Consider the following 20699-nt stretch of genomic DNA (forward strand, 5'->3'; position numbering starts at 1 on the left):
TCTTCTCTGGCATAAATGCATAACATTAGACACATTTAAAATAGAACTAAACTTCCACGAAAGAAAGGCACACCAATGAACACACATCTCTTCCTGGAGATGGGGAAAGAAACCACATGACAGGTATTAGTCACATCCCCTGCTTAACTTGAAAGCAATCATATACCATGGTGATGAGGACGGTTCAAGAACCTACAAAGACTGCAATAAAGAGTAGATGTCATGTCAACTTAAAATTATATGGGTTTGTTAAGACTAGAATGAGTAGCTGAGGTTAAGTGACAGCTTTGCTAATACCTTCATCCTTGAGGACTTTTCTTAATCCAAACAATCCCTTTGTGTTTGCTTTTCTTAACATTTATTTAAGCTCACTGACTACTGAAGCTTGAAAAAGGGGTGTGTTGTTAATAATTTAATACCCACCTTCAATGAAGGTGAAAGATCTCACAATGAACTTCTTGAGCCTCCAGATGGGTGTCTAACAACACCACAGAAAAATCAAACTTGACTTTCCTGATATTTCAAAGGTAAAAGCAATCATCACCCTTTTGAAAATCCTATTCAGTCCTTTGTGTATGTCATGAAAAAGCACAAGTAAAAGGCATAGGCTAAATCTTAAGGGAAAAGATATGCCAGTCAAAATGATCAGTATATGAAACAGTGGAGTTTTTTCCAGTTATTTAAAGAACTAGATGGCAATTGTTCAAAGAAGTTTTTCCCATCTGAAAAGTGAGTGGTCAAAAGCAAAATGTTCCAAAGTAATATGCTTCTTTTGCTCAGTGTAATGGAAATGTGCCTGGTCTCTTGGCTACTTATTCTCTTACTGGCCCAGGGCCTCCAGTCTACTTTGCATGCTACTCTGGAGGTAGAGCTCATTTAGTAAACACTAACAAATGCCATTGTAACATTTTGGTGCTCTGTCAACAAAATGTTGCAAGTTACCCAGTCAGAAATTGTGGACTGGATGACTCTGCACCTGGACCAGCCCTGCATTAGTGCAGAGTTTTTGTGATCTCTTTCTGAACTAGTGAATTGAGGTGTTTTTTTCTGCACAAAGGCCTTAAAAGGATGGATAGTGAGTGCCTCTGCCTTACAATAACCAATGACCCAATGGTTAGGACATTGTTCAGGGAAGTGAGAGATGTGTTTTCAAACCCTGTAATAGAGGAGGGAATTTGCCTGGATGTCCCACATTCTCAGAAAGTGTTCTTGGCAGCTGCTTAAGATGGAATCGCTATTCTCCCTATTCAAATAACAAGTGCTCTCAAAGACTCTGAAAGGAAGGTTGTAGGCCTCTAACTTCAAAATATAGCTCAAAACCATGAATTCTGAAGGGGAAAAGGCACATCCCTTCAGCACTTAGTAGAGGGCCAGATTTAAGACATACCCCTAACCTCAGTCTACCCCTGAACTGTTGTCTAACTCAAGGTTGCTCCCTGCCATGCCTACTGTATTGGGTCACCTTTCTGTACTGCCCAACTCCCCATGTACTGTATAGGAAGCCTAAGTAACCAGTAGGGCTGTGCGAAATTTCACCGGTTGTTTCAATTTGACACTGTTTCAACACATTCCGAGCTCAAAACAGCAAAATCAAACTGAAACGAAGGGCTTGGAAACAACTCAAAACAAAACCCCCACCAGGCCCCATCCGCTGCCAGCTCCCCCAATCTCCCTCAGTGTCCCCTGACCCCCGCCTACTCTCCTAGCCCTGTCAATGGCTTCCCTGCCCAGCCCCAACATCCTGGCACTTAAAAAAAAAAAAGCCCTGCACTCAACATCAGGGCCTCTGGGGGCTTGTGGAAGACACCCGCATGAAGCATGGAGCAGTGGGGGACAGCAGGGATCACGCCCCTCCCTGCCTGGCAGGAGTCAGTGAGTGCGGGCCTTTTTTCTTTTTTTTTAAGTGCTGGGATGCTGGGGCTGGGTGGGGCAGCCATTGATGGGACTGGGAGAGTGGGCAGGGGATGGGGCCTGTTTGATTCAGCCGATTCAGCCAATTCAGCAGGGGTCGAATCTCCAAATCAGATTTGGACAAATTGATTTGGGGCAGTAATTCGAATCACCAAATTGAATCACTATCCCCTGAATCAGTCGAATCCTAATCTAAAGTGAATACTAGCTACTTCACACAGGCCTAGTGGTTAGTTCTATCAAAAGAACTAATCAGATGCTTAAAAGGTAGGCAATGTGCCAAAAAGTCTTCAGGGTGGGATCTAAGCACAGAAAACAATTTCTAATTCTATGTACTAAAAAGTCATTCTCTTGTGGCTATATTTAATTTGTAATGTGACAAATGTAGTCAGACCTATCTATAACCTCTTTGTATATATAGTTGTGTGTGTCTTAGATGCCAAATGGGCAGAATGCCAGGGAGTTTAAATGCCTTACCAATTATATACTGTGCAAATGAGATCAAGGCAGAGACCTAGAGGTGTTTGGGGACATATAAGAGTCCATGTTTTATAAAATTGTTTATAAATATACATCCTCCCTGTGAAGCCATGTCTAATCTCATATGCATTGTAACTTAACCTTGACAGCTTGTAAATTTTTAGGGTATTATTCTTAAAAGCAATTCCCAAAGATTATGCTTTTGAGACCCTAGTGTCCTGGTTGTACTTGATAAGGAATGATGTGTTAAACAACTTCAGTGTTAAATCCCTTCAACATATGCCAAAAGTAAAACTATTGGCCACTAGGTGATGCCATAAATGAAATTCACTAATATATTAGTCTGAATAGCAAACAGTATTTGATTTTAATACCATCTAGTGTAGAATAATGTTTCTAATTTAATTTATGATCCAAATTTAAACCACATAGAAAGTTGGACTAGTAAAACTACTCACTGTGTTCATTTTATGCTTTTATTGGCTGCCCATCAAAAGATAGAAAGGTAGTTATAGCATTTTATATTAATTTGTTCATCTGATCTTGCTTTTGGCATTTCTTGCAGGCTTGTAGCATTTTTGCCATTAACTCAAGATGTTTTTAACCCTGATTCAAAGAAACAATGTATTTTCTGGTTATGTGTTATCATTGATCATGCTGTAAGCAAATACATTTTTTGCTTTTAGAACAGTGCATAGCCACAGTTTCACTGACTCTGAGAGGAAAAAAAATATTTGCAGACATGTTGTCCTGTGAGCACCTTTATATACACTGTAGGCCTTGGAACATTGAGATAGATAGATAGATAGATAGATAGATAGATAGCCCACACAAAAGCTTTGCTAAAGCATTGTCCAGAGTAGGCCTGACCAATGTATGAACCCCACACATGAACAAAATTTGGCACGTGGGATAGATGTAAATTCCTGCCAAGAGATGGGATGGGGAGCTAGCTATGCAAGGTGTAGGATAACCCAGTACCAGGATGATAAGAATGGAATGGGAACACCTAGGTCAGACTGTGAAACAAGAGGGTTTGAGACATTCAAGATACAGATGGAATGCAATATGTAATTTGTTTCAATCATTGTATAAAAGAAGAATTGGAAAGCAAGGGAATTTTGTAGAGACCTGAGGGAGCCTGCATAGTATTGTGCTGACTACCTTGTCACAGCTACAAATGCCTTAACTACTGGTCTGATGTGCTTGTAGACAATTAACCTGGCCCAGTCTTTGCCACCAAACTGAGCCTGTGGTTATTCTTTAAGACAGGATTGGTGTTTTAATCTCCTGGCTGTGACTTACTGATTCTGACCACTGTTCCTGAGATTTCAACACTGATAACACATTAATAACACCTGATGAGGACAACAGCAATGACATTAATCACCCCAGATGACATATATATGTTTTGCAAGAAAATCTTGCATTTTCTGTCTGCCTTTATCCTTAACCTCACTAGTATTATCCATCCTTGTGCTGCCATCTTTTCTGGTCCATCTACTAGTGTGATGCCCTCAGCCATCTCATTGCCTAACGGAAAACCTTCACCCTTGAAGCAATGAGTCCATCCCTTAGTAATAACACATAATAACTTTTATAACTGCCTGTGGCCATCATTACTCAAAAAAGTCTGCCATTTTATACATCCCACTATCTCACAGAGAATAGAAGTCCCTGATGCCAAGAGAGTTGGCTTAGCTTGAGCGAAATTTATGGAAAACATTTTCAGCAAAGGGACGAGATATAAAAATGAACATCTAATGACAGTTTTGCTTTTGGTAAGAAAAGCACTTAGTATAAGGAAAGAAATTTTTTAATGAAATTAAAAGAGTGAACTGTACAGATAAGAAGGTACATGAAAGTCACCTGAGCATATTAAGGGGCTAAGGCTGCAAGCTGATTTAACCAAAAAGACCACTGCAGTAGTATAAAGCCCTGGGGAAATCAGTGAGGTTCTGTATATTAGTAAGACTTTCAAGTCTATTAGCAAGACTTACAAGCTGACCCACAGGTCAACCCACAGGTCAACTTGTAGTATCAGAGCCTTGGATTAGAAATGTTTTAGACTTTTTTTCTAAAAGGTGGATTATATAGCTCACTATATTGTGCTTTCTAAATAGGACTTTATTGAAAAAGAGAAAAGAAGTCAACTACTCCATTTCTGAAAATAAGAGCTCTGTTTTTGAAGACCTTTTACCTTCATGAATTTATGCACTGAGAACAACCACAGTTTACCCAACTAATGTTTCAAGTACATCGTCTGAGACATCATTTGGAACCACAGGTACTATTGTTCTTATGGCAGTAAAAAAAATCTATAATTTTTTATTCTTCCCTCTGAATCATCAATGACTAACTGGCTAAAAGCAGGGGCGGGTTTATGTGTGTGGAGAACAAATTGGATTTGAACTGGAAACTTCTTTGGCAGGTACAAGTCTAATGGAATTTGAAACTGATGAGATATTGATCCCGACAAAAAATAAATAAAAAATGCTGAAACCCTTAAACTTTCAGTATCCACAAAGTTAACAACTTCAGCTTTAAAAAGTTGCTGGAAATCTTTTTGTAAAATTGCCATAGTACACTTTTCCTACCTTTTCAGGGTGCATCTACACATGATGTTTACTGCAGTTACCTAATTTGCTCTGCATGTGCAGATGCTGACACATCTGGCTGGGCTGGCCAGGGCCCGAGGGTACTTTAGTGCAGGGGTTGCCTTTTGACTAGCCCCATAATGAGCACCCTTGTTCCCCAACCAACCCCTCTGCAGCACATTGAGCTGGGTTGAAGTAGCACGGGCTGGCAGGTTGACCCCCACCAGGTCCCCTTGCCAGCTGGGGCTGTTCTGACCCGGCTCAACATACTGTGGTCCTACCCACATCTTTATTCATTATCGCTTCAAATTAATCACATATGTAGATGCAGTCTTATTCTGAGAAATTGTGTGTGTGTGGGGGGGGGGGCACATGCATGCACTTTCTCTGTGTGTTCATACACTTCCTCTGGATGTTCCTCCCTTCTTTCTTGGCCCATATTCAGCAGCACAGGTGGGTTTCAGGAGCCTACACTAGGGGCCATGGGCCAGGAGGACTCTTGGGGGGTTCTGGTGCAGTCCCTACTCGGGTAGCCTAGACCAGCACCTGCCCTGGATACTCTGGCAGCAGCCCACCAGCAAGGAGGACAGGATGAGCATGTCCCATGCAGAAACCAGCTCCAGCTATTTGCTGGAGGGGGCCGCTGCCCAGCCAGCTACATGCTGCTGCCTTGATGCCCTAGAATGCATCAGCCAGCTGGACCTCATCTCTGCAGCTAGGAACAGTGTCCAGGAGTGGCTGCTATACCCACCTGGTAAGCCCTGCACAGGGAGGAGGGCCAGAGTGGGAGAGGGTACCACAGCCACCCTTCCCCATATCAGTTTACCCGCCTACCCCTGGACTATGTGTCTGGAGCCAGTGGCCCTGTACAGGAAGGTGGGGGGGCTCTACCCTCCCCTCCCCGCCATATGCCAGAGTCTTCCCTCCCCAACTTGCAGAGAGACAAGAGGCAGATAAGTACTTTATTGATCACGCAGTGGGCTCCCAGCTAGGCAGTCAGGGGCCTGTCACATGTGAAGAAACTTACTGATGGCAGTAACAATCTCCTCTGTGGCTGCAAGGGACAGGCACTCATAGCATAATTAGAGCTAACCCTCCAGGTGGTGGTGCATGTTGCAGGAAAACATGGACTTGCCTGGGGCACCCACAGGGCCCCACACCAGGTTCTCAGCAGCTCCCAGGGAACCATCACACCATGGGTGTTTCGTGCCTCTTGAGTCGGAGGAGTCATGTGCCCCCCTGACACCAGTCAGCTTTTGCTGCCAGCCCTGCTCCCCAGCCAGCACTTGCAGTGGGGGGCGAGGCACTGGTGCTCCTGTCAGCCCCCCTGCCTGCCAGCTAAACAGGGAGCATGGACTGACAGGGGGTGCACCAGAGCTGTCAAGGGGGTGCATGTGCACCCTTGTACACCCCCAATGCATCGCCCCTGCATCATGCTAAATAGCAGCAGGGCATAGTGGGTCAGGCAGCCCTCAGAGTGCTCAAACAGCTCATCATGGTGTGCCCAGGGGATTCTGACCAGAGGCACACTTGGGCTGCAGCCCATGTGCAGCAGGGGCCCTGGCCTGAGGCACCTTTCCAGAGAGGCCCACCGGGGGGGAGGGGCCTCACCAGGTCTGTGTGCCAGATGGTTAGGAGCCTCTGACCCCCAGGACCTGGGCACCACAGGCCCAGGAGTACAGGAATGAAGTGCCTGGTCTGTAGGGTGGGGTTGCTTTGCCGGGAGGGTCCAGGTACAGCCTGGCTGGGTAGGGTATAGGGAAGGCAGGCTGCCTGGAAAGCGGACCACCAGAAGCAGGGAAGGAAGGCTCACCCAGCAACTTTCCATAGTCTTTCTTTCAACTTTCCATAGCTTGTTCATGCATGACCCCTGAACTGAGGGTGGCCAATGTATAGCCCTTCTATATAGTGCGTATTATCTCTGAAATGTTGCAAACTCACACAAGGAGCCTCTCTGTCCTTGGTCTGTAGAACCAGCTGCTGGATGCAGGGGAAAACCACCTGAAGGTAGAAGATATAGAGCCCCAAGGACACCTCTGGCCTTTGCAGGTGTAGTCTGCATGTGCCATCTCTATGAGCACTGGAGCCAGAATTAGACACCTCTGCTCAAGCAGCTGGTCTCTGTCTCTGGGGACCATCTGGAGGAGAGTTGGACCTGGCACTGCCACTGTCTCTGAGAGTTCTGTGGGATGTGGCAGGCCATGGAGCAGTTGGACAATGAGGACCATGTGGCACACCACACCCTCTTGCGGAGGCAGGCAGAAGCCCAGGAGATGCAGATTCAGGAGAGGCATGTGGTGGTTGAGGAGGAGCAGTGTGATGTGGCAGCAGCCAGTGATGAAGACAACTGGTGCATCATTGTTATGGTGCTGGCCCTGGTGGTGTCTGTCACCATGCCCAGCATCCTGGCCCTGGTCCCAGCTGACCCCTGGCAGCCAGCCACAGGCCCGCCTCAGGCACCCGCAGTAGGCATGGCAGCAGGTACAGCACCAACTGCAGTGAATAGGGCCTCCAGTCCCTGCTCGAAATCCTGATCCCTCAGTGCCCAGGCCCCAAGCCTTCCTCGCCATCCACTACTCACCTTGGCTCCATGCAGCTCCTGAGCAGGAGGTACCTGTGGTGGGGCCCAGGTCCCATAGAGGAGGAGGAGTGGGAGGAGTGGTCTGGATAGTGGCTGCCCTCATCCTTGGGCCTGCCCCTGGCCTGCTGGCCTTGTGAGGAGGTCTGGACCTGAGGTAGTGGCAGTGGAGACCATGGTGCCTCCCTCCAGGCTCCATGCTCTAGGAACCCGCTCCTCACTATTTCCCTCCCAACACTTGTAAGTAGACACTGTACCTATTTTCATGGGAATGAGGGTCTCTATTGGTGGTGCATGTTGGTGTTGTGGGGGCTGTTGTGGGGGAGGGAGGGAAGGAGGCAATCTGTTGTTGGGGAGGAGGCTGTTGTTTCATAGTTTAGTTTCATAGTTTCATAGGTTCAGAAGGGACCTGAGGAGATCATCTAGTCCAACCCCCTGCCATGGCAGAAAAGAGTACTGGGGTCAAACGACTCCGGCCAGATGTTTGTCCAGCCTTTTTTTAAAGAACCCCAGGTTAGGAGCCAGCACCACTTCTTTTGGAAGTTGGTTCCAGGTCCTAGCCACCCTGACAGTGAAATAGCGCCTCCTAATGTCTAGCCAGAAACTACCCTCTGCTAGCTTGTGTCCATTATTTCTTGTAACTCCTGGGAGTGCTTGGGAGAACAGGGACTCTCCCAATGACTGCTGGTCCCCCTTGACTAGTTTGTAGACTGCCACTAGATCCCCTCTCATCCTTCTCTTTTGAAGGCTGAACAGGTTCAGGTCCCTCAGTCTCTCCTCGTAAGGCCTGCCCTGCTGACCCCTGATCATGCGGGTGGCCCTCCTTTGGACCCTCTCCATATTGGCCACATGCCTTCTGAAGTGCGGTGCCCAGAACTGGATGCAGTACTCCAGCTGCGGCCTGACGAGTGCCGCATAGAGGGAGAAGATCACCTCCTTGGACCTGCTTGCGATGCATCTGTGGATGCATGACAAGGTATGGTTGGCCTTCCTGACCACGTCCCTACTTTGTCGGCCCATGTTCATTGTGGCATCAATGATGACTCGAAGATCCTTTTCTGTCTTGACACTGACAAGAAGGGAGTTCCCTAGCCTGTAGGTGTGCCGCTGGTTCCTCCTCCCCAGGTACATTACCCTGCACTTGTCAGTGTTGAACCCCATCCTGTTCTCATTGGCCCACCCCTGTAACCTGTCTAGATCCACTTGTAGCCTGTTCCTTCCTACTAGCATACCCACTTCACCCCACATCTTAGTGTCATCTGCGAATTTGATCAGGGTGCTTTCTACCCCCTCACCCAAGTCATTGATGAAGATGTTGAATAGTGCGGGTCCAAGGACCGAGCCCTGGGGAACCCCACTGCCCACATCCCTCCAGGTCAAATAAGACCCGTCCACCACCACCATCTGGGTGCAACCCTCCAGCCAGTTAGTGACCCATCTGACTGTGTAGGCATCAACACAACTGTCTCCTAGTTTCTTACTGAGAATGGGGTGAGAGACCGTGTTGAAGGCCTTCCTGAAGTCCAGAAAGACTATATCCACTGCGACACCTGCATCCAAGGACTTGGTGTCCTGGTCATACAAGGCCACCAGGTTGGTTTGACAAGACCTGTCCTTAATGAACCCATGCTGGTTGCCCCTGAGCATAACCTCCCTTGCTGGCCCTTCCTGGACATGTGCCAGGATAATTCTTTTGAAAAGTTTCCCCAGGATCGAGGTAAGACTCATGGGCCTATAGTTTCCTGGGTCCTCCTTCCTCCCTTTTTTGAAGATGGGGACCACATTGGCCCTTTTCCAGTCCTACGGCACATCGCCCGAGCACCATGAGTGCTCGTAGAGCTGCACCAGAGATCCCACAATGACCCCTGCTAGTTCCTTCAGCACTCTGGGGTGGAGATCATCAGGACCTGATGATCCTGAGGATTTAAATACATCTAGTCCCTCCAGAAGTTCCCTGACAAGGTCCTTATTAACCCTAGGCCTGGGTGTGCCACCCACAGGGCCCTCGGGGGTGCCAGTGAGGGAGATATCTGGGTCCCTCCTCAGAAATACAGAGGCAAAGAAATTGTTGAATATATCAGCTTTACCGTCAGGTGAGATGACCAGATTTCCTAGAGTGTCCAGCAGAGGCCCCACGTTACCTGGCACCTTCTTTTGCCCCCCTACGTATCTGAAAAAGGACTTATTGTGTTTGGGAGTGGAATAAAGGTTGGGGTTCATTGACAACTGTCCATAGTGTACATGCTCTTGGGGTTTTACTGTGGGCCTGGGGTTTGTGGGTGGCCACCCAAACACTATACTTCAGGGGATACAGGAGGAGGTGGTCTGTGGCAATCTTGCAGACACAGTGCCCTGACTGCTGCTGCTACGGGGAGGGTGAAGAGCATCCATGGTGAGTTGGGCACAGGATCTCGGGAACAGAATCCTAGAGGGATGTGTCATCAGGCTGCTGACTGCTTGGGACCAAAGAAATGTGTGGTCAGGGAACAGAGTGTGGAGCAGCCTTTTACAGAGTGGAGCTGGCACCTGGGCAGCTGTTTCCAAAGCATAGAACTCTCCCTGGCTGCAGCAGAGGGGCAGAGCAGGAGCAGTCCTGGCCTGAATTGCTCCTCCCTGGCTCAAATTGCTGCTGTCCTGGATGAACGTGTAGACACTGCACCCAGTTGTGGCACAAATTGCTCTGGGTTTTATTCAGTCACATTAATTGCACATGTAAACATGTCCCTGCAGGTAAACATGTATGTTAAAAAGTAAATGCATTAATGGATTTCAGATGACAAGAACAAGGTGCAATCAAATCACACTTACAAGAGGAGCAAGGATTAAAACACAACACCCTTTTCAGCATTTCCTCTTGGTTGGTTTAGGTGCTTTCCGGCTGAATATGCTGGTTTTTCTAGATCATGATTTTAGATGCCTGATTCTGTTGACACTCCTTTGTTTCCCAAACCCATCACATGCACACATCTTAATTTGGGCATTTACCAGGCCTCCTAATTTGGCCTGTCCACCAAAACCAGAAATCTCAAGTGCTCTGCAGTTGGGCACTCTGACCTAATGTCACCTCATCTCATGTTATGGAACAGTGTGATAAATGTCTTCATGCTCCCAGCCTGTGTGTCTGATGTCTTCAGACACACTGGGCCTTGAAAGGAACTTTGTCACAAACAGGCTTTTAGAAATCAAGTAACCCTTGCCATTCCCCTAGACCATTATTCTAATACAATATTTAGCCCATGTGTACTACTTTACCTACAAGCCAATTCCCAATAGCAAACCTCTAAATATAATTTTCTAGCCATCAATTTCACTCATGCACTGTGTAGAGAGCCTACACACCTATCTGCACAATGTGGATTCTACTAGACACCTTTTATGGATCTTGCTCCAGCTTCTTTCTCAACTGTCCAGTCCATATACTGCTTGGTGTTAAAGGGTAAGATTGTACTTTTAAGACACCATTAATAAGGGAGAGCCATGCATAGCTGCACCATTATTAGAAGTTTTCCCATCACACAGACTAGACTTCACATCCCCTGAGGGAATACTATGCATACATCTTATTCAGTTGGCTAACTCTGGGAGAATAGAATTGGCTCACCTAGTTTCCAGTTTCTAGACCAGATTTCAAAGGCTGAAGGAAGAAAGGGGATAGGAAGGAATTAGAAATTGCAGGTAGCAGTAAGCTAATACATGGATATGTTTTAAATTGGAGTCCTGAGGGTGAAATTGCCTCTGAGAAGCTTTACTATTCCCGTTTCTGTCTTTATTCAATATTATCAACCTCTAGCATTCAAAAATAATGAGACGGGCCTCGAGATATAATGAGATTGGCTTACAATAATGATGTTGTAAAAAATAATAAATGTTGTTTTTGTTTATTTTCTTTCTGGCTTATGAGTCTTTGGGGATCACAGTTTTGGTCTTTTCTCCAAAGAAACAAGGGCTAGAAACATACTTTTTTCCTAAATGAGGTCTGAGAAAACATGTCACTCCAGGAACTGGGTTTTTAAGAAAAACATCAAAGATTATGCATTTTGTAATAAAATCATGAGAATTCACAACATTGGAACAGGACTTGAGTTTAAACAGTGAATAAAATTGTGTAAGTAATTTGTTTTCTAGCAAGGAAGGAACCCACTTTTAGGTCAGAGATTCTACCTCCAGCCTGACAATGTAAATGTTTGTGGAAAGTGAATGTTGGGCCTACAGCCAAGAATCATTGAATCACAAATGATCACAAAAGCATCCTGCATCTTAAAGAAAAATCCTAGTTTGTTCTAAAATGAAAGCTCAGTTCCAACCTACACACAAAAACAAGATGTCATTGAATGAAAAGAACTGTAATAATGATCTGTATATACATACAGATATACTGCAGATTATATAAAACAATAAATCAAATAACATAACACTTAAATATAAACATAGAGGGGCAGTTTAACATATAAAGTCACTGAATTCTATAATGGAGGAGAGGGTCAATCTCTAAAAATTCTCATCATCCACCTCTTTTTGGGTATCTGGTACCATTTTCAAAATCTTCACTGGCTATTGTGAATGAAACAATGCTCTTTGCTGCAGTACTGGTAGTCAGGATTACACATTAGCAGGCATGCATGTATTACTTGATAGGCTGTTTCTGGATGATTGCATCTTGTCAAGCCAAATGCTATGCTCCCAGTAGCTTGAGCTGAATCAAAACATGGATGAGGACAAAAAGGAGGAGAAGGAGGAGGAGGAGGAAACCAGATAGCTGATTCATGAGTGACTTTTCCTGGAACACCTCGCTCTGTGCCATTTCTGGGTCTACAAACTAAGTGTTGACTGATAGGAATAGATTTTATTCCAGATCTGGGGTGGCCTGCACTTCCTGTAGAATTTCAGGAAATAAAAGTGCACTTCCTGGAGATCTACACAGTGTTTACCCCAAAGCAACAGAGGCAAACCAGCAATATGGGAGTCCCTTTATCCATACAGAAACACTTGGCCTTTAAGCCTCAACTGCTATTAGTCAGTGGGTGCATCTATATAAGACACTGAATGCTCAGTAGTCTAATAATACTGTGCAGTAGCGTAGCACAAAAGAAACAGTGCTAATCTGCTACTACCCAGTATTACTAGGTTAGTGCACAGTAGCATCACTAAAAAGGCATGTGCTGGTGCTACTGCACAGTAATGCTGGTTACCATGCATTGACTTAGTTTTTGATTATACAAGTACTAAACTTAGCGCACAGTAACTACAACACATTAATGAATGTGTAGACGTACCTAGTTGATAACCAATTCGATGTTAGTAGTTCAAATTCAGCTGTTGGGGCCCTTGTGAAGAAGGTATGCATTGCTATCACAAAAGCTCCTGTTGCCACATGTTGTACAGCTTGACAATCTTCAGGAGGTTACTAATAGTTTTCCATGTATGGAGTTTCCTCTTGTTGCATTGGAGTGATTGGTAGAAACCATTTTCTTATTATTTACTTCCTACTGAATGTTCCAGAGTTGCTAAGTAAAATAGGGTGTTTGTCCATTGTACTTCAAAGGCCTGCTTAACCTAATTGACCTTAGGATGGAGCTTAAAAGAACTGTATGATGTGTTTGTTTGTGAAATAATAGTAGATTTACAAAAGCTGCTGAAGGTTGGTTTGAAACAGTTCATGCCACTAGAGCTTTCAGAAAAGTTTACCTCTTTTCTATGAAAAAAGGATGACTTGCTAGCATGGCTAACACAAAAGATCTTAATGATGTCAGCAATACTCTTATTCTAGGAGTCCCTCCTTACCCTCTTCTACACTGCTAAAGATGCTCTCTATTGGCCATTTGGTTCATAAAATAAAACCACTTGACTACTACTGCTCAAGCAACTGCAATAGGACAGTAATGCGTGCCAGTAGGAAACTGCAAGTCAGATGGCAGCAGCTAGGTGTTAAGACTAGGTATGCTTGCTAGTCAGGTTGACTATTAGAGCCTACAAGCACAGAAAAGAAAGAACTAGCTTCAAGATAGCTAGCAATCAGCAGAGGATGATGTTTTCCTTTAGTAAAATTTCTTTCTTTGCTTTAGTCATCTTGAAAGCAGCCTGGTGTGTGAATTCCAAAATTATTCTATTAAATAGGCTTAAACAAAAAGTATCAGATAGGATGGTATTGAACTCTTATGAATGTTTAATTGAAAAAGTATTGGATGTGGGAAGATGAATAACTAGGTGGCATATAAAGTCTCCATAAACATAGATTCAGCCTGTCAGATTTATAGGAAAAGTAACTGGAGGCATTGGTAAGTTGCCCCATTTTGCATAACTTACAATGGTGCTAGTCCCTGCAGATCACAGCAGAAACCCTCCCACAGAGTTCCCATTGACTACAAGCACTTCTGTAGTACTTATGAGGTCCACAAAAGTCCAGTCTCAAGGGCTCTCTACTCCAAATCTGATGCAGGAACAAAGCTCAAAGGGCACTTCTACATGTGCTTCAAGGGAGATTGTGGGGTGGGGGGCATGATTTAATCAGAACAGCTCCAAGAGCCGCTGTAATTAAAGTGTTGCAGCATTTCATGTATCAGCATACCTGTGCTTCAAAGTGGTGGGGGGGGCACTTTATCTAAAGTTTGTTCGATGACCTTTAATTAAAGCACCCCTGCCACTATTTTGAAGCATGGGGACACTGATACATGAGATGCAGAGGTTGGCTGGACTGAAGTAATTACCACGCTGCAGCAGACTCAATTAATTGAGGCTTCTCTGATGCTCTGTAATTACAGCACATCAGAGTAGCCTCCCAACACATCTACAGGCACCCAAAGACTTTAATTAACTCAAGCAAAGAGATAAGGTAATTTTTATCCTAGAATACTGTAAGAACTGGCACAGGACCCTGCAGGTCTGGGGATAAGGACTTTTTTGGTAAGTCTATCAAGTTAGTGATGACACCATCTAGGACCATATGTAGAATTTGAGTTAAGCTATAGATTAAAACAGGGGTGGGAAAAATAAGGCCCATGGGCTGGATCCAGCCTGTCAAGCCCTTCTGTCTGGCCTGCAGGGCACCTAAAACATTTAGAAAATTAATATTTATCTGCCCCTGGCTGCCTGTCCAAGATGACAAGGCACCAGGGGCAGTAGGACCCTCTGGGAGCTGGTGGTAGGACCTAGCAGCCACAGCAGCAAGGCCCACCCAGCCTTGCCCCACCCCCAGCCCCCAGCCAACTGGAAGCCTCTGTGTAGCAGAGGTTTCTGACCTGGGACCCTGGGGCTGTTCCCCACCTCTCTCTGCCTGAGAGGGAAATTCCGATAAGAATGCAAGGGTGTGGGGAGGAGGGAAATGGGAAGACCACCCCAGTCCTCAGGGATGGTCTAGGTCCTGCTGATTCCTGTGATCTGGCAATGTGGCAGGGAACAATATGGTGTCGGCAGGTGGTCAGGTGTGGGGTGTGGAGAAGCAATGGTGGTGGGCAGGAAAGAGGAGAAATGGAGGCATCAGGTGGGGAGGTGAGTGGCAGTGAGAAGACACATGGGAGCACAGTGCCAGCTGGGAGGGAGCATGGGTCCCATGCCAGTGTGCCAGGGTCAGGGCGAGGGCCAGTAGGGGCCCAGATCGGGGCAGCAGGAGCAGGGCCCAGGCTGGCAGTAGCTCTATGCAGCTGGGCCAGCTTCCCAGTCTCCCTGCTGGTGCAACCCAGCCTGGCTCCATAAAGCCCCTGCTAGCCTTGGCCCCATGCTCCTGCTGCCCCACTCTGTGCCCCCACCAGCCCTGGCCCTGGCCCTGGGCCTGGCATTCCAGTGTGGGCCCCATGCTCCCACCCATCAGTCACTTCACTCCTGCATGTCTGCTCACTGCCACTCACCCTTATCCTGCTGCTGCCATTTCCAGGCTTTCCTACCCACTACCAATGCTCCTCCCCACCCCCCACCTGCCCACTGGCTGCTCTGGCACAATGTGGTTCCCAGATGTATTGCTGGACCACAGGATCCAGTGGGACCTGGTCCAACCCCTACAATTCTCATCTTGACCATGTAGCTCTGCTGCATCCTGCTGTCTCAGCCATGCAGCTGGGACATGGTGTCAGAGTGGCAGTGGGGAGGGGGGCAAGTGGGATAGGGAAGTGGCAGGAGAAGAGCAGCAGTGGCAGACAGGAGGAGGAAGTGATGGTGAGTGGGAGCATGGGACCTATGCTGGTGTCCCGGGGCCAAGAGTGGCAGGAGGGCGAGGCCTGGTCTTAGAGGAGCTCTGGCAGGGGCTCTGGGCAAGCCCTCCCACTCTACATGTGCCACAACCCTCCCCAGCCACCCTCCCCCCACACACTCACAACCCCCCACAAACCCTATACCCACCCGTACCGCATATCCACACATACACTTACATGCTCTCCCACCCTACATACACACACACACCCACACCACCCCAACCCCATACACACCCATACCCATCCACCCCTGCACAAACCTCCCACACACATACCCACACCCTCCCCCACACCCCTGATACCCACACACCCACAGCGCCCCACAAATCTATACTCACTTATACTCCCCACACAATATACAAAAGTAAGACTTCATTTTAAGCAATTATACAACCACCTCTATGTACACTACACAAACACGTGTAAATCAGGGCAATTTAAAAAAAAATCAATTTAATGTATATTGTAGTAGATGTTTGATTTTTAGAATATAATTTGGTATTTTTATGGTTCTGAGATGACAAACCCCTTGCTAGAAAGGAGTATTTCTGAGGGCAAGAGGAGGGACTTCTGGTGGCAAAGGTCAGGGGTTAGGGGGTGGGACTACTGATCCCAAGATGGTGACTAGGGGGCAGGGGCCTGTCAAGGTGCGGGCTTACCCTGGTGGCCCTTGACAGCTCACTAAAACTCGGTGAGCGGCCCTCCAGTCGAAATAATTGCTTGTCCCTGGATTAAAATATTTCACTTAATACCAAAACAGTAAGGTGGGCAAGGGGATGGCAGTGATTTGTGCTGAAACAGGAACTCTTGGGTGGGAAAGCAGGTACTTGTAGGACCAATTTAACGTAATATTTTCATTAATGATATTGTCACAAAAAACAGGGCTGTGCTAATGAAATTTTCCAATGACTCAAAGTCAGGAGGTATTTTTAATACAGAGGAGGTTTCAACTACTACATAGAGGGCACATCTACATGAGACGCTAACTGTGTAGTAGCCTAATAACACTGTGCAATCGTATGTCACAGCACAGATCGTGCTAATACACTACTGCACAGTATCAGGCTATGTGACAGCTGAAAAGTGTGCCTGTCTGATAAAAGTGCTTGCTGAAGACTCTATGAAGATTAGACCAAGTGTTTTTCTGTGTTTGTTTAGATATTAAGCTATATGTTGTTGCTAAAAGCCTAATTAAAGTTTAAGATGTAGTGAGGCCTTCTATAAAGTAAGGCCTAGTAAATTTAGCAAAGCTTAGAAGTAGTAAGGCCCTGTGCCACAGTTAAAATTACCTTATCAAAGGAATGCAAGGCTTGTACTGTTATTAGTCAGTCTAAGCACAGTTGAAGTAAAAGGAATCTGAGTGGTCATTTGTTATCAGAACCATTCAGAAGCTATAAATTAGCTGGAATATCTGGAAACCATTCAGAAGGAAGATACAGCTGTGGGAAAAGGATTAGTTAGCTGTTGTCTGGATCAGTGGGCCCGTGGATCTTGAGGAGCCCAAGGACTGCATTCCAGGGTCCTTCCCGGGACGCTTCAGACAGCGCTGATTGGGGACGCCTGACTTTGCTGAACTTTGTGGAAAGAGAAGCTTGCTGTGTATCACGCATCAGAGGGGACTGCCGATAAATTGCCAACGTGAATTGCTTTTGTCTGTCATTGTTAGTTTTGTTACTACATGTAGTTGTGTTTTTGTTAAGTCAATAAATCTTTCTTACCTTTCTACCCCTCACCACACTCTCAATCCCCGAACCCTCCGCAGGTGGCTGAGACAGGCCACTGCACAGTAGTGTCACTAAAAAGGTGTTTGTGGGTGCTACTGTGCAGTAACTCTGATTACTGCACATTTATTTAGTACTTGGTAATACAAGTACTAAATTAAATATGCAGTAATCACTGCATGTTAATGAATGTGCTGATGTGCCCAGTAAGATCTGAATTAGGGTTGGAATGATAGAAATGGGATAAAGTTTAATAGTACACAGTCCAGAATTAATAACTTAAGGACTAACAGCAAAAATTTTTGCGTAAGGTGGGAATTCATTAGTTGTTATTAGTTTGGAAATAACAAAATAGGACAAAAATCTATTTTATTAGATTTTTTATTAATTAAAATAATTAATTAATAAAAATTATTAGATTTATTAGAGGGTTTATTATTATTTAGGGGGGTTATTATTATTTATTAGAGGGGTTATTATTATTTAGGGTTTATTAGATTAATTGTGATCTGGCTGCAATTAAAAAGGCAGAGGATGCATCAAGAGAGAGATTTTTAATAGGAATTCGGTAGTTCAATGCACTGTACAAGCTTCTGTTAAGACTTCTTCTGAAATGCTGCCGACAGATCTGGTCATCCATGTTCAAGAATACCAACAGGGGAACAGGTGCTGGGGAGGAAAAGGGGAAGGAATGAGTAGCTACTAAAAGAGCTATTTAATGAGTGGTAACTAAAAGAGCTTGTCTAAGAGTGACTATGGGTGTGTCTACATGTTGCCCTATGACAACGTAGCGACGCACTACATCACTGCACAGTGTGCTACAGTGACACAGCAATCACATGCGTCTACACGTGACCACCAGCTATGTCACTGTAGCAGGGCGCTCCCTGGATATAGTGCACCACAACATCACCATAGTGGCAATATTTACCCATGCACCATGCGCACAGTGCAGTAGCCACTTATACTGCTCCATGCTTTAGTACTTTAAGATGTAGATATAGATATAGCTATAGATATAGATATATACACACACATCAGGTAGGACTGTTTTCTATAAATATACCAGAAGGGGAAAAGAATTGGTAAAGGAGTATGGTGACAGAATAACAAGTGGGAACAAACTGACCATGAAATTTTTTAGGCTGGGAATCAAGAGCATATTTCTAAGTATCAGAGGGCTGAGTTCTGAAAGTATCTTTCATTTGAACTATTGGAGGGAAAGGTGCCTAACTGACTTGAGGATGGAGCTAAAAGGAACTGTATGATGTGGTTGCCTATGCAAGTAACAGACCAGATTCCACACCTGAGCAGAAGTTCCTTTTTGTCCTTTATTCCACAAACATTTGCAGCTAGTTTTTATATATCAAAATTAAGGCAGCCGCACAAACAAGCAAGCACTCAGAGCCTTTTAAAGACAGGGCTACAGTTGAAGCCTATATCTGTTAAATTCAAGAAATATCATACAGCTATTGTAAAAAATATAACAATAAGAATATTCAGATAAGATCGAATAACAGGAATAACTCAGGTGCTAGCACCAAGGCTAACTTTTAAATACTGTCTCTTATCACTGATGACTAGAAAATGGTATTTAGAGGCTTGCTTTTGGGAATTGCCTCTTAGGGAAAGTAGATATACATTAGAACAATGGTCCAGAGAGAATGGCAAAGGTTACTTGATTTCTGAAAGGCTGTTTTGGGCAAAGTTTCCTTCAAGTCAAGCTATGTTTGACACAGACAAGCAGCAAGCAGACACACAGGCTGGGAACTTGAAGACATGTACCACACTGTTCCATAACATGAACAGCATAGGCAGCAGAAGGGGGGCACTAATGGGGATTAGCCCTCCTGAAACATGGGACATCAGTACAGATACAAGGAAGCTTGGCCACTGGCTTCTGGCAGCTTCAAAAGGGGTGGGGAGAGGTGCATGCACAGTAATGAAAAAGGGGGTGGGACTGGAGCAGGCACTGCCCAGCCAGGGTGTGGTACGGGACTCAGCTGTGAGCGGCTTGTCTGGAAGGCATGGCTTCTGCTGCTATGCGCACCCCAGGAGGCACAGGGTGTGTGTACCTCTGGATCTGTGTGGGGCAGGGCAGGCTGCTGCTGCGGGCTGGGGCCCGGGCTACACCGAGCTCTTCCCAGTGGGGAGGCTGGGCCAGACTGTGCTCAGGGCAGGTGGTGGTGGTGCTGGGAGGGGGGTTACGGGTGCATTGCAGCATGGGATATAGTACATTGTAGCACAGGAACCAGCGCTACTGCGGGATGAGTCATTGTGGGGCATAAGTCCCAGGAGAAGGAGGGGCCAGGAGGTCTGGGACCCACTCCCTGCAGTGTGTCCACAAAGGCCTGAGGAATGGAGTGGTTCCTGAGTGCGAGGAGCAGCATTCAGAGCAGCATGGCCCTGGGTATGCACGAGGCAGCCCAGGCCTGCAACCGCCCTAAGAAGGATTGAGCCGCTGGGATGTATGAGCAAGTCACGCTGCTCCCCTGAAGCAGGGACTGAGCCCTCCCTGGAGAAATATTATTCAGGCCAGGGAGATTATGATCACTGCCCCACCCGACTCCTTGGGACACATGGGTCAGTTGGGCAATGGGTCTCCCACCAGGGAGTGACACTCGGGGAAGGTAGCCTCAATAAAAAGGTAGGAGGAAGAGATCCCCTAGAGGGGAACCACTAGAGAACTCTAGTGTCTTATATTTTGGAGTGTTTATTGATTGATACATGCTGTGCATTTTGTGAGTGTTTATTAACTATTAACTATATGCCTTAGTTTTTAGAGTGCCATTTATTGTTGTACATACCTCTTCATATCATTTGGGACCATTATGCTTACTGTTTGTATTTGGGTGTGTATTTAGTTATAGTTATACAGGCAGTCCTTGCACTTACAATGGGTTACGTTCCTGGAAAAGGCACTGTAAGTGGAACCGATGTAAGTCAAATCTGATTTTCCCAAAGAAACAATGTTATAATAGGGGGTTATGTTCCTGACCAAGGGACTGATGCCCAACTTTTATAGATATTTAAATCAACTATTTAATCAACTATAAATAATATACACTGATAAATGGTATACACTGTACAAAGCTTTCTAAAGTGCAATGCAGTAACTAAGGGAGGCACCAGGGCCGGCGTGGGACACTTACCAAAGGTAAGTTCCTCAGTCCTCATGCAGATCAGGCAGTGGCTCCTCCCTGAGGTGAGGCAAGGCAAGGGTGGGGATGGG

The sequence above is a fragment of the Alligator sinensis genome, unplaced genomic scaffold, assembly GCF_000455745.1.
Source record: "Alligator sinensis unplaced genomic scaffold, ASM45574v1 scaffold26_1, whole genome shotgun sequence".
NCBI lineage: Eukaryota > Metazoa > Chordata > Crocodylia > Alligatoridae > Alligator > Alligator sinensis.